This window comes from Diceros bicornis, chromosome 26 (genome assembly GCF_020826845.1).
Source record: "Diceros bicornis minor isolate mBicDic1 chromosome 26, mDicBic1.mat.cur, whole genome shotgun sequence".
Classification (NCBI taxonomy): Eukaryota; Metazoa; Chordata; class Mammalia; order Perissodactyla; family Rhinocerotidae; genus Diceros; species Diceros bicornis.
In genome coordinates this window covers 3,271,847-3,286,959 of record NC_080765.1, presented here as the reverse complement: position 1 = coordinate 3,286,959, position 15,113 = coordinate 3,271,847, and the positions used below count along the sequence as shown (strand labels likewise).

Below are 15,113 nucleotides of genomic sequence, written 5' to 3'. Positions count from 1 at the left end.
GCCAACATCTGAGCTAGGCAGTGAAAAACCACCAGTCAGATAAGGGAGATAAGAAAAGTTCCAGAGACAAAGCACATAACAGGGTCTAAACCATGAAAGAGCAGTAGCCTCAGAAGCTGGTGTGACTCAAGTGTGGTACGATGGGATGTATTTGTATGTGTGGGTGTAAGGGTGCTGAGTAAGAGACGAGCCTTGTAAAAGAGACCAAGGCCAGTGTATGAAGGGTCCAGGAGCCCTCCCCCTGTCTAAAGTCTTTGGGCCCTGGGCAGTCGGTGATGACAGAGTGAGGGTGTGGCATGATTAGAACTATGCCATAGGGTGGTAACCCTGAGCAATGGTGCTTACACCCACAATACCTATTAATACCAACATGGAGCCTTGACCAAGGCATCCTAGACTAGAACATACTCAGGCCAATGATCCACAGCAAATGCTCAAATGCCCCCAGCTGACAACCTTTCCCCCAAATAACAGGGCTTATGGGTGTGATCTGGAAACACATGACTGCCATTGTGCCTGCCGCAATGATGTGAAAGAGGAAAGCAGCCAGGAAAACTGGATCCGTGAAAGCATGACTCGGCGAGAAGCAGGCAGAAGAGGTAGCATGACTCAGCACAAATCAAGCTGACAAAGCCCCACAGGGGCTGACCACTGGAACTGCAGCTGGTTGTGGAGCCACGCGGGCTTGTTTTTATCAGCCCCTCTGGGGCTTTGCCCACTTGGCCTGAACTCCAAGTGGGGTGAACCCACAGCTTCCCTAAGCCCCTGGCAACTTACTCCAGGGCATTTGGTGGGTATAACTTAGTAACGTTATTAAAACGTTACTACGTTTTAATAACAACGCAATTGATGGGCACAAGATACTTCACAGGAGTTCTGAGAGATAACAGAAAATATATATATTGGTCTCTGCCCCCAGTCCCTGGCACAGAGCTCCTAAAATCCTTCTCATTTTCTGGTTCATAGGAGTGTCTTTTGTTTTAATGAGGCAACTCTTAGTAGGCTCCTGGACGGCTCCTGAATGAGGGCTGGTCACCAGAGAGATAAAGCCATGATCAGAAGCTTGGAACTTTTAGCCCCGTGCCCCATTCTTTTGAGAAAGGAGAGGGGCTGGAAATGGAGTTAATAACTGATCATGCCTACATGAGGAAGTCTCCATAAAATCCCAATAGTACGGGGTTCAGGGAGTTTCTAGGTTGGTGAACACATCCACACACTGGGACGGTGACTCACCCCACTCCCTGGGGACAGAAGCTCCTGTGCTCAGGACTCTCCCAGACCTTGCCCTATGTATCTCTTCATCTGGCTGTTCATCTGTGTCCTTTATCATACCCTTTAATAAACTGGTAAACATAACTATTTTCCTGAATTCTGTGAGCTAGTCTAGCAAATTAATCAAACCCGAAGAGGGGGTCATGGGAGCCCCCATTTATAGCCCATCAGTCAGAAGCACAGGTGATGCCCTGGACTTGCAATTGGCATCTGAAGTGGGAGCAGTCTTGTGAGACTGAGCCCTTAACCTGTGGGATCTGACGCTACCTCTAGGTAGACAGTGTCAGAACTGAGTTAAATTGTAGGACACCCAGCTGACGTCACAGGAAATTGCTTGGTGAAGGAAATCCCACCACATCTGGTGTCATAAGTGTTGTGAGTGTGGAGTAGTGTGAAAGTAAAGGAGAGACACAGGGGGAAGGACTGGGATTTTCTAACACAAGTTCATACTGGTTCATCCTCCTGACCACTCCTTTGCCTCAATTAATTTTGAATATAAATATGGAAAAGAGAAATACAGAAAGCCGGAGGACTTGCCTTAATTTACCTAAGTTCTGAGCAGACCAGTTCTGATGTCTGCTTCGGCCTCTAGTGCATCAGCAGGAATAAGGGGTGACAGTCTGATGAGAGCCCCCGGAGAGCAATCAGAACCCTGCCCCAGGCAGGGCATGGTCACACGGCACCTCTGCGGGGCAAGCCTAGGGCACAGACGATGATTCCCCCTGCCCCTTTTACAGAAATGGGAAGGGGGTGGGCCAGTGCCAACACGGCCTCCCAAAAGCGAATGTGCACCGAGGGCTCATTAACAGTTTCCAACGGGCTCTACACTTCACATCAAAGACAAACTGGAATTCAGTCAGAAAGAGTCCCCAGGATGGAGCGGTCCCTAAAACATGTCACATGAGAAACAGTACAGGAACTGGAGAAGTTTACCCTAAAGGAAGATTCACACCCTTCTTTGGGTAGTCAGAAAACAGAAGAGGAAGAGGCCCCCCTGGTGCAGAAGTGGTGCCTGGTAATGGAGGACAGAGATTTATACATTGTCCAAGAAGAACTTTCTGACAAAGGTGCTTGGAAAGGGAGTGGGCTGCTGTGAGGCGTGGCCCCTCATCACTGGAGTTGTGTCAACAGAAAGCTGAGTCATCTGGGTTTACTGACAGAGAGAATGCCTGCCACGCCAGGGGCCTGGGACACAGACCCACCAAATAACATCCATTAAACTGAACTGGCTGACTGGTGACAGTGCCAGGGGGACAACTCCAAGTCTCTAACCTCAGTTAATACTTAAATACTAAATCCTGGATCTCTTTCACTGAACCTTGAAACACACACAGAGTTCTAGTTCCTGTTAAACAAGAGCTCCGGAAAGCAAAGGCAGACAAGGGACACAGCGATCCGTGATCCCCCGGCATAGCCTAAGGACTCAGGAGGGAGAAGGAGAAATAGGGGGGCTCAGGGCAGACCTCTGAAAAAGGCACGAAGGGGGAAGTACTAACTCTTTTGATTAAAAAACTGGTCCCAAGAACAGTCTGTGCTTCACATAGAGCCAGGCTTTCAGCTTTAATGAGGGAGCATCTTCAAGAATAAGTGAGCCTCCCCGCTCCCCCAAGCATACCTCTATCACATTAGTATTGTGTCCTTTCAAACCCGACTCAGTCTGCACAGACACAAGATGCTGCTCCCTGATGGGACTCTCACTGCTCCTTCTGGATTCGAGAGGGAGGACTGGGCCCAGGTACCTGGACATCCATTTGTGCCGAGTGATTCCAGCCTCTGCCTGCACAGCCTCCAGCAACGGGGGACTCATCACCTTCCGGGCTAGTCTCACCCTGCTCACATGTTTATGCTGAAGGATGAAGAGTCAGGCCAGAGGCTGACCACCCACAGAGCTGTTTCTCTCTCTTGAGTTTTCCTTCATTTTTTCCATACATAAATATATTATACACATACATATACATACTCACACAGAAAGCAGATAAAATGTATTCTATTTTGTAAAACATTTTTTTCATGTTGCTAGAGGATCCTTTATAATGATTTTATATTATATTTCATGTATATCTATTCAATACATTTTCTTTGCCCAAAAGTCCACTGATTTGATGTACCATTATTTACTTAATTACTTCCCTATTCCTTATTTATCAAAATATTTTTGATCACTTAAATATATATGGGCACGAGGGAGAAAAGATGAGAAAAACAGGGCCCTAATGTGCAGAAGTTCAAAATCTGGTCCATAAAACACAGAAAACACTGCAGTCAAATGTAAGAAATGCAATAAAATAAACGTGTACAAAGTACTGTGGGGACAGAGAGGAAGAAGTGAATAAGTTGCCCCAAGGAAATGGGGGGATACTCCACAAAGGGGCAATTTTAGCAGGGTTGTTTCTAATTTCTCACTTCGCTAAATGACAGTAGCAGTGGCTGCCCCCTCTAAGCAGGTACTGGGCCTGGCACTTCCCGGGTGTATGTTAATATTTCAGCTGCCCCACTCTGAAGTTATTCTCATCTCTTCCTAGACGATGAGATCAATCTCAGATCAGTTCAAGTGGTCTGTGTGAGGTCACACAGCCGGCAAGCAGTGGATCTTGAATTAAAGTGTGTGTCTGTTTCTGAAGTCCATTCTGAGTTCCTTCCTCAGCAATATTAATAAAAGCATCTTTAAACAAAAAGCTTTTCTCTTTAAAAAAATCCTTAAATTCTCAACGAGATTTGAATTTTTATAACTCTTGATACATACGTTGCCTTCGAATAGGATCAGCCTCTAGCCAGACTGATCAGGAAAAGAAGACATAAATTACCAATATAGGGAATGAAAGATGGGACATCATTAGATTCTACAGACATTAAAAAGATAACACGGGAAATTGTGAACAACATCATGCCAATATTTGATAATTTAGATGAAAGACAAATTTCTTAATAGACACAAACTACCAGAGCTCACCAAAGAAAAATAGATAACCTGAAGAGTTCTCTAAAAGGACTCAAATTAGTAGTTAAAACCTTCACCAAAAATGAACACCAGGAGCAGACAGCTTCACTGGTGAATTCTACCAAACATTTAAGGAAGAAATAACACCAACTCTATACAAACTCTTTCAGAAAATAGAAGACTTCCCAAGTCATTTTATGAAGCCTGTATTACCCTGATACTGAAATCAAACAAAGACAGCACAAAAAAAGAAAACTACAGACCAACATGCCTCATGAACATAGATGCAAAAATCTTCGAAAATATTAGCAAATCAATGGGCCAGCCCCGTGGCTTAGTGGTTGGGCGTGCGCGCTCCGCTGCTGTTGGCCCGGGTTCGGATCCCGGGTGCGCACCAACGCACCGCTTCTCCGGCCATGCTGAGGCCACGTCCCATATACAGCAACTATGAGGATGTGCAACTATGACATACAACTGTCTACTGGGGCTTTGGGGGAAAAATAAATAAATAAAATTTAAAAAATAAAAAAAATAAAGTTCCCACCGTGATTTGGGAGAAGAATGGGAACTTAATTGTTAATTTAAAAAAAAAAAGAAAGAAAATATTAGCAAATCGAATCCAGAAATATATAAAGGATACTACACTACGACCAAATGGAGTTTACTCCAGGAATACAGGTTGGTTTGACATTCAAACATCAATATAACTCATTGTATCAACAAGCTTTTAAAAACCCATATAATCATCTCGAGATGGAGAGAGAGCATCTGACAAAACTTAACATTCACTTATAATGAAAACACTCAGTAAACTAGAAATAATAAGGAACTTCTTCAACCTGATAAAGAGTCATGGATATGTTATTATAACAATAATAGCACACACTTCACTGGGTTATTGTGAGAATTAAATAAGCTGAACTTAAAAAGGGTTTAGAACAGTGCCTAACATAGATTACGTGCTGTAATAAATATAGCTGTTACTACTATTAAAAATTCCAGGGGCCGGCCCGGTGGTGTAGTGGTTAAGTTCCCGTGCTCCACTTCGGTGGCCCAGGGTTTGCAGGTTTAGATCCCAGGCGCGGACCGATGTACTGCTTCTCAAGCCATGCTGTGGTGGCGTCTCGTATAAAGTAGAGGAAGATGAGCATGGATGTTAGCCCAGGGCCAGTCTTCCTCAGCAAAAAGAGGAAGATTGGCATCGGATGTTAGTTCACAGCTGATCTTCCTCTCACACACACAAAAAATTCCAAATGATCAGAAGTAAACAAGAAAAATGTATTAAGTACTCACAGCTATGAAAAAGAACGAAACTACTGCTACCCACAATAACACTGATGAGTCTCAGACATAATGTTGAACAAGAGAAGCCAGGCATAGAAGAGTGCCAAGCATTTATAGCTGAACTTTAAGAATAGACAAAAGTAATCTATGGCAATAGAGGCCAGAACAGTGGTTACCTTTGGGTCAAGGGTCATGCGTAGGAGGAGACACAAGGGAAGCTTCTGGCATGGGGGACAATGTGCAATATCTTGATCTGGGGTGGTAGTTACAGGGAAACTTATCTATGTAAAAATTCATCAGGCTGTATATTGAAGATATGTGCACTTTACTGTGCAACAGCATGTGTGCTATGGCCCCAGTGATGTAACAATGTTAATGTATGCATATGCATAAGATGATACCTGAAAGGATAATCACAAAAACATTATCTCAGAGGTGAGATCTTAATTTTTTCCCACTTCTTTATTTTTTATGTATTATTTTATTTTTTTTTAAACATGAGTGTGTGTTATTTACCTAATCAAAAAAATATTTTTAAAGCTGTTTTCTAATGGAAAAAAAAAATGCCCAAGCCCTTGGGTCTAGTGATTCTCTTCTTGGAATGCGCCTCTCACTGGACCCAGTGACATGCTGGCTGCCATGCTGGTTGCCATGCTGCTTGTAACAGCTCCAAACTGGACGCTTATGTTTTCAATTCCAAACAATGAATGCTATGCAGCAGTTAAAAAATAATTAGATGGAACTGAAGGTACTCTCACTGAAAGCCAGCCAAAACATATTAAATAAAAAAGAGAGTCATATTCTCATTATGAAACCATTAATGAAATAAAAGAAAAATTATACATTTCTCCATAAAAATGACCCCAGAGGATATATACAATAACAGTAATTTCCTCTATGGAATGTCTAGAACATGACTGGGATGGTGGGTGTGTAAAGGGACCTTTGCTTTGTCTGTCCTTTGATAATGAGATGGCTGATATTCATGTGTTATTTCTGAAATTAAAAATAAGTCATGGGAGCTGGATTTCTTGCTGTTGAAGAAGGGAGTTACAAACATGGAAAGAGAATGGGGAATGAACGCTGTGGTGTTGGACTGAAATTGGAGGTATCAGCATGCACAATGGAGTTTTTAATATATGAAGACAGATACAGAAATGTCTACGTGTTTGTGTGTATTTCCTAGTTTTGTCTGCTGAGAGGGCCTAGAAGTAATGATATCCCAGTAGCAAGGAGCCATGTAGCACCCAGATCTTGGTTTCTAAACACCATTCTCCATCAAAAGGAAGCAGGGCACCTTAGAGAAACGGTTGACTCCAGAAAAGTAGTGAAAGAACTTGGATCACCTTGCTGTGCCAAAGAGTAAGGAAGGGCTTGAAGAACGACAAGGACATGTCAAAAGGACATAGGAGTCTACCAGATGGGGTTCCCACTGGCCAAATCTGGGACTATTTGAGCATCAAAATGAATAACATTAGTGACAGATTATAACCCATAGGATAAAAGAATAACACATGAGTTAACAGTTACAGAAACACACAAGTGAATAAACAAACACATGGGGGAGACAGGAACGCTCCTCAGTACAGCAGCCAAATAATAAATGCAGGAGGAATGAAAGACCAAGAAATCACCAATCGGCAACCACCACGTCATAACTGTTTCAGACAAGAATTGTTAGTGCTAAAACTTGTAGGTGAAAGTCTGGGCGAGAAACTTACTGATGACATAGGGAAAGACAGAACTTTTCAGTGGGGAACTTGGCTGACGCCACAAAACCAAGCCATCAAAGTTAACAACTCCGATAATGGGACAAAGTGACATCATCTGCCACCTGATACGGCGCTCTAAGGACACAAAGCCATTTCTGTGATATTCTGCCAAAAATACATAATCTGAATCTTAAAACATCAGACAAATCCACACTGAGGGACATTCTACAAAGAAATGGCCTGATCTTTTGAAAAATGTCAAGATCACAAAAGACAAAGAAAGACTAAGGAACTGCTCTAGATCAAAGGAGGCTGAAGACTGGTTACAATTAAATGCACTCTTGGACTAGGAAAAAAAAAAGATTTTTCTTTTGCTATAAAAGACATTAGCGGCAAAATTTGAAAAAACTCTACATTTAGACAATATAGTGTATCAATGTTAATTTCCTGATGTTGATTATTGTGTTATGGTTATCTAAGAAAATATCCCTGAATTTTAGAATATAGACACTGAAGTACTTAGGGGTAAATGAGCACCATGTCTGCAACTTATTCTCAAGTAGGTCAGGAAAAAAATATGTTTAAAAATATATACATATATACAGAGAGAGAAAATGATAAGGCAAATATGATAAAATGTTAATGTTTGGGGAATCTGAATGAAGAGTATTCACGAATTCTTTGCATTATTTTTGCAACTTTTCTATAAATCTGAAACTATTTCAAAATACAAAGGTAAAAATATACAAAATTATTGAAGAAAATATGCTAAATTTAAAAACATGAAGTTAAAGAAAACATAATCCAAATACTTACTATTTGTTTTTATTCTACCTGTTTTTTACGTGTATATTATAAAATATATTTATTTTTAACATTATTGGTTTTATACTACATATAATTTTGTCCTGCTTTTTTTATTTATTAAATTGCAAATATTATAAACTGTCAAATGTTATTCCAGCCTATGAATACAGTCATTTACTGGCTATTTTCACTATTGTAAATAATGCTCTGATAAACATGATGACTGATCACTTTTCAAGATAAATCTTCATGGGGCCGGCCCAGTGGCACAAGCAGTTAAGTGTGCGCGCTCCGCTGTGGAGGCCCAGGGTTCACCGGTTCGGATCCTGGGCGTGCATCGACACGCTGCTTGTCAAGCCATGCTGTGGCGGCGTCCCATATAAAGTAGAGGAAGATGGGCACGGATGTTAGCCCAGGGCCAATCTTCCTCAGCCAAAAAAAAAAAAAAAAAGAAGAGGATTGGCATCGGATGTTAGCTCAGGGCTGGTCTTCCTCACCAAAAAAGAAAAAAAAAAAAGATAAATCTTCGTGCACCTCTGATTATTTCCTTAAAATAGAGTTTCTGAATTTATCTTGGAAATATTTCTGAGTCAATGGGAATAAATATTTTTAAGGCTCTTGACTTATTGTCAAATTATTTCCCAAAAAGAAATTCACTTTCACCATTTCTCTGCAGCTTTCCTTCTGTAAGACACACTGCTAACCTGGAGAGAAGGGAGCTACTCCACAAAGCACTGTGCTCACAGAAACCTGTGAGGGAAACAAGTGAAAAAAAAAAAAAAAAACTAAATACTACAAAAATCTTGGGCCGGCCCCGTGGCTTAGCAGTTAAGTGCACGTGCTCCGCTGCTGGCGGCCCGGGTTCGGATCCCGGGTGTGCACCGACGCACCGCTTCTCCGGCCATGCTGAGGCCGCGTCCCACATACAGCAACTAGAAGGATGTGCAGCTATGACATACAACTATCTACTGGGGCTTTGGGGGGAAAAATAATAAATAAATAAAATATTTAAATACTACAAGAATCACTAAGCACTCCAGGGAGGCCATGACAGCTTGTCCAGAAGGAAGGGCAAAGAGAAGAAACGGGAGAGATGGATGCGCAGACCAGACAGGCCCTCTCAGCGATGATGGAAACCATCCCCAGTAATCAGACCCTCAGTGGTATAAAGCGGGAAAAGTGTGCAGTGGGAGGTGCTGACCCCGGGTCGAAACTACACACCAAGCTGAGCACCGCAGCCTGGGGATATACACGTTCCACCTGCTGCGAGTCACGCATTACCTGCTCTGGAGTCCCCTGAGCCCTCCTTGGGTGTGAGGGCTGGAGGCGAGACTGTCGAGGCAGGGCAGTGGGTAAGATATGGAAAGTAAGAATCAGAGTCCTGGGGAAGCACATCTCAGTCATCATTTACACACGATTTATCTCTGAAAACAGATCACAGGTTTAAACTCCTTCTGTCATGATAACATTTACACACACACTCCCCACACACAGGGATCTTGAAATCTCTCTGGGCCTCAGTTTCTTCATTTATAAAATAGAGATAATACTACCTACCTCACAGGGGCTGCTGCCAGAATTTTATTTCAAGACAATTGATGTGCCCGGTGTGACACCTGTGTAAGAAAAAAAATTGTTAACCATTGTTCTGTTTTGTGCATAGCGTACTGGGCGTGCTCAAAGCAGGAGAATGTAGGCAAGTGGCAGAATACTTTAGCTCTGGCCCTTGGAAGCCAGTCTAGGTGACCCCCAAAGGCTCCTGGATTTCCTTGAGAGTTCAGAGAAATGTGATCTGGAGAAATCTAAAAGCTCTGGGGAAACAACCTTTTCTTAGGGGAAAGTAAGGGTCTGGGTTCTGAGGTCTAGAACTCCCAGTCTTTCCAATCCTGCCTTTCAGGGAACCTGACCGATCCGAGGATTTGCCCAGAGATGTGCCTCAGGCTGAGTTGGAACTGGAGGGACCAGCAGCCCTCCCTCACCATTGCCCCCCGACCAACAGGAGTATGTTGAGTCTGAATGCATCATCTTTCAACCATTCTTGATCAGCTCACCTTGACTTCCAACACAAAGGCTCCATTTACGTCTAGGTCAGGTCACCGTATAGCTGATACAACACAAGGCCCTCTAACTAAGGAGGTAGAGGGCAGGCAGTGGACAAAGGCCCCAGAAGCTACTGTCAGGGAGACAGAAGACAACAGGAAGGGCAAAGGGCAGGCACAGAAAAGTGCTCAGAAGACCTAGAATGACTCTAAGAGGTGCAGTGACAGCTCTGCTGGCTTTAAGAACACATAGGTTAGGACTCTGAACTCCTGCCAAACCCCAGGGTCCTCTGTCCCAAGTTTTCTACCATCAGTAGACAATGTCAGCTCCGTCTTTGCAAACTTCCACTGGCCAGAATGGCACCTTTATCCTAACTCACCCGTTTGCTCTGGTGTGAAGAGTAGCCTGTACTGGTGCCAAACCATTTTAGCAGGAAAACAAAACAAACGAAAACCCACCTACTCTTTATCTATTCCTTCACCATGATGGTATTACGTGAGTTTTCCAAATGCCTCCATTCTAACATGCCCTGAAGAAAGGAAGTAACTACTTTTTCATTATCTGTTGACTGTGGAATTCCTACATTTCAGTCATATCAAAGGAAACTAAGGTTACTTCCTGAAAGTAATGTCTGAATTTTAACTAAAATCATGACTTTTCTAATTAGAAGTGGTTTCACAGAGATGGGACCATAACATCGAGGGGAGCAAAATAGCCCCATTTTTCTTTGATTCCTCTCTAGTCCACTGGATTACAAAACAGTATTAGTAGAAAAACTGGAGCAGAGGACATAGTGAAAGGGTCTGGGACGTGGTGGGAGTTCAAAGAACCATATTTGGGTATTGGCTTTACCACCACCTCAGCAAATTACTTCTCACCGGGCCTCAGCCAACAAGATGGATTATTAATTCTTGTTTGGCTTTTGCACAAACGATGCTTGTGGAAACATTCTGCAAAGTCTCGCAGAACTATTGATGGTGATGTTGAAAATGACTGTCAAAGTGACGTTGCCTTGAGGAGGAACTCTCCACTCAGCAAGAGTTGCTCTCCCATACCCATCAAGTGCACCATGTGCCCAGCACCATGCCACCTGCACCAGCGAAGACAAACTACGTCAGGCAATGTCCTCTGCCCTTCCAGTGGAAAGAGACACACACCGCTACTCCCTCGCCAAAACGAACAGTACAGACGGCCAGTGCCGGTTCATGGATGGACGAGGCTGGCGGGAGCCCAAGTGGTTGGGGGGCTTCTTGATGGAAGGAGGCACAAATGGCAGGTGAGAGAGAGGTGGGGGAAGAGTGTACAGAAGGGTATGAAGGGAAAGCGGGGTCATAGCTTAAAAACAATAGTTCAAACATTGCTCTGCCACTTGTAGTTCTATGACTTTGGGCAAATCTCAACTTCCCTCAGCCGCTTTCCTATCTAAAATGGAGTTTCATCATCATCAGTAACTCTAAAAGGGCTTTTGGGAGGATAATATGGGTAAAAGTACACATGACTGATGCTCAAAGAACACTGGATTACTTCTCCCTCCTACTCGTGTACTTCGGGGCAGAAGCAGATTAGCACCAAGATGTTGGTCTCTAAACACCATTCTCCAATAAAAGGAACCAGAGCCTCTTCCAGAAACAGCTGATTCTGCGCTGGGGCATGGAAAACAAAAGAAGAGGCTGGGACATCTTGTGGTGGAGCAAATTAAGGAAATGCTCAAGAAAAGATGGGGCCACTGAGAGAACCAGAAGACAGCCGGAAGGAGTTCCTAATGGCTAAAGCCAGAAAAACTTAAGCAACTAAATGAATAAGGCTATTATTTTATTTTCGTGTGTGGAGGTATTCATCTCTAAGGTTATTTTTTTATTGTGGTAAAATACACATAACATAAAATTTACCATTTTACTATTTTAAAGTGTCCAGGGGCCGGTCCAGTGGAGCAGCAGTTAAGTGCGCGCGCTCTGCTTTGGCGGCCCAGGGTTCGTGGGTTCAGATCCTGGGCACGCACACAGACACACCGCTTGTCAAGCCATGGTGTGGCGGCGTCCCGTATAAAGTAGAGGAAGATGGGCACGGATGTTAGCTCAGGGCCAGTCTTCCTTGGTAAAAAGAGGAGGCTTTGCATTGGATGTTAGCTCAGGGCTGATCTTCCTCACCAAAAAAATAAATAAATAAAGTGTCCAGTGCAGTGGCATTAAGTACATTCAAAATGTTGTGCAACCATCACCACTATCTCCTTCCAGAAGTTTTTCATCACCCCAAAAGGAAACACTGTACCCATTAAGCAGTCATTCCTCATTGCCCGGCCCCTGGCAACCAATAATCTACTTTCTGTCTCTGTGAATTTACCTATTATGGATGTTGCATATAAATGGAACCATGAATATGTGTTCCTTTGTGACTGGCTTCTTTCACTTAACATAATGTGTTAAGGGCTCATCCACACTGTATATGTATCACTCCCTCATTCCTTTTTATGGCTGAATAATATTCCATTGTATGGATAGACCATATTTTGTTTATCCATTCATCACGTGATGGATATTTGGGTTGTTTCCAATCTTTGGATATTATAAATAATGCTGCTACTTTCATGTATAAGTATTTGTTGGAGCATATCTCTTCAATTCTCTTGGGTATATAACTAGAAGTGCAATTGTTGGGTCATATGGTAATCCTATGCTGAAGGTACTAAGGAAATACCAAACTGTTTTCCACAGCAAATGTACCACTTCACGTTCTCAACAACAACGTACGAGGGTTCCAATTTCTCCACATTCTCACCAACGTGAGTTATTTCCTGGTTTTGTTTCAGTTTAAATAGCCATCCTGGGCCGGCCCCGTGGCTTAGTCGTTAAGTGTGCGCACTCCGCTACTGGCGGCCTGGGTTCGGATCCTGGGTGCACACCGACGCACCGCTTCTCCGGCCATGCTGAGGCCGCGTCCCACATAGAGCAACTAGAAGGATGTGCAGCTATGACATACAACTATCTACTGGGGCTTTTTGGGGGGGGGGTGGAAAAAGGAGGAGGATTGGCAATAGATGTTAGCTCAGAGCCGGTCTTCCTCAGCAAAAAGAGGAGGATTAGCATGGACGTTAGCTCAGGGCTGATCTTCCTCACAAAAATAAATAAATAAATAAATAAAATAAAATCTTTAAAAAAAAAAATAGCCATCCTAGTGGGCGTGAAGTGGGATCTCATTGTGCTTGAGATTTGCATTTGATTTGCATTTCCCTAACGACTAATGATATTGAGAATCTTTTCATGCGCTTGTTGGCCCTTTGTATACCTTCTTGGGAAAAATATCTATTTAGAGCCTTTGCTCATTTTTTAATTGGGTTGTTTTCTTGTTGTTGTTGAGCTAGAAGAGTTCTTTATAGATTCTAGATACTAGACCCTTATCAGATATATAACTTGCAAATACTTTTTCCTACTATGTGAGTTGTCTTTTCACTCTCTCTCTTTTTTTTTTTTTTTGGTGAGGAAGATTCACTCTGAGCTAACATCTGTGCCAATCTTCCTCTATTTTGTATGTGGGTTGCTGCCACAGCATGGCTTGATGAGTGGTGTAGATCCCGCACCTGGGATCCGAACCTGTGAACCTGGGCCGCCGAAGTGGAGGGTGCTGGACTTAACCCCTATGCCACCGGCCCGGCACCAGTATTTTATTCTTTTTGATGCTGTTGTAAATGGAATTGTTTTCTTAATTTCGGATTGTTCACTGCTAGTAGAGTACAGGATTTTTAACCACAGGATAAATTAATATCCATGAGTCCACACTGACATAATCACATAAATAAATAACTGAGAGAGAGGGAACAGCTCTTCCTCACAGTAGAATTCCAACTAATAAATGTAAAAGGAAAGAGGGAAATAGAGAATTACCATTAGACAAATACCACAGTAATAATTGTTGCAGATAAGATCTACATTGGACATGCTAAAATTAGCAGGCAAAAATCCCTGGAGAAACAGGATTTGCAGAGTCTCACAGTTTCTCCCCCAAAATACTTATTAACTACGACGGGAAAAATGGTAACTTTACAGTGGAGAAATCCTGCAGACACCAACCTAACCAAGAGATCAAGGTAGACATCACCACTAACAAACTCCTTGAGACAATGCACTGAGAAGGACACAACACCATCTTGGCGATATTCTTGCCCCAAATGCATATCATCCTCACTCCAGTCATGAGAAAACATCAGTTGAACCCAAACTGAGGGGCATTCTACCAAATAACTGACTGGTACTCTTCAAAAGCATCAAGGTTTACGAAAGGCGAAGGAACTGTCAGAGATGAGAGGAGAATAAGGAGACATGACAACCAAATACAAGGTGGGATCCTGGATAGGATCCTGAAACAGAAAGAAGACATTAGCGGAAAAACTGAAGAAATTCTAGTAAGAGATGTAGTTCAGTTCAGGGGTTTGCAAACTCTGGCCTACAGGCCAAGCCCCGTCTGCCGACTGTTTTTTTTTTTTTAAAGATTTTATTTTTATTTATTTTTTTCCCCCCAAAACCCCAGTAGATAGTTGTATGTCATAGCTGCACATCCTTCTAGTTGATGTATGTGGGACACGGCCTCAGCATGGCCAGAGAAGTGGTGCGCCCGGGATCCGAACCTGGGTCGCCAGCAGCAGAGCGCGCACACTTAACCGCTAAGCCACAGGGCCGGCCCTGCCGACTGTTTTTGAAAATAAAGTTTTACTGGAACACAGTCATGCTCATCCATTTACAGATTATCTGTGGCTGCTTTCTTGCTAAAACAACAGAGTTGGGTAGTTGTGACAGGGACCTCAGGGCTCACAAAGCCTGAAGTATTTACTATCTGGCTCTTTACAGAAAAAGTTTGCCGACCCCTGGTTTAGTTAATGATATTGTACCAATGTTAATTTCCTATTCTTGATAATTGTATTATAATTATGTAAGATGTTAACATCAGGGGAAGCTGGGTGAGAAATATAATGAAACTCTTTGGACCATTTTTGCAACTTTTCTGTAAGTCAAAAATTGGTTAAAAATAAAAAGTTAAAAAAAAATCCAGTAGCATCCTTATTGCAGGGA

At 42.8% G+C, this 15,113-nt stretch overlaps 1 protein-coding gene across 3 annotated transcripts in view; it reads right to left on the bottom strand.

Moving 5' to 3' along the window:
• The window catches only part of LOC131422101 (NADPH--cytochrome P450 reductase), a 72,108-nt gene that overhangs the window by 41,836 nt on the left and 15,159 nt on the right, over positions 1-15,113 (bottom strand). For 2 of the 3 annotated variants that reach the window (XM_058569020.1, XM_058569021.1), the window contains one exon: positions 9,571-9,629. The exons of the other annotated variant lie outside the window; for it this stretch is intronic. The gene's annotated coding sequence lies outside the window, so the exon portion shown is untranslated. Of the gene's footprint in view, positions 1-9,570; positions 9,630-15,113 lie in introns of those variants that run through there. 3 annotated transcript variants of the gene reach the window in all.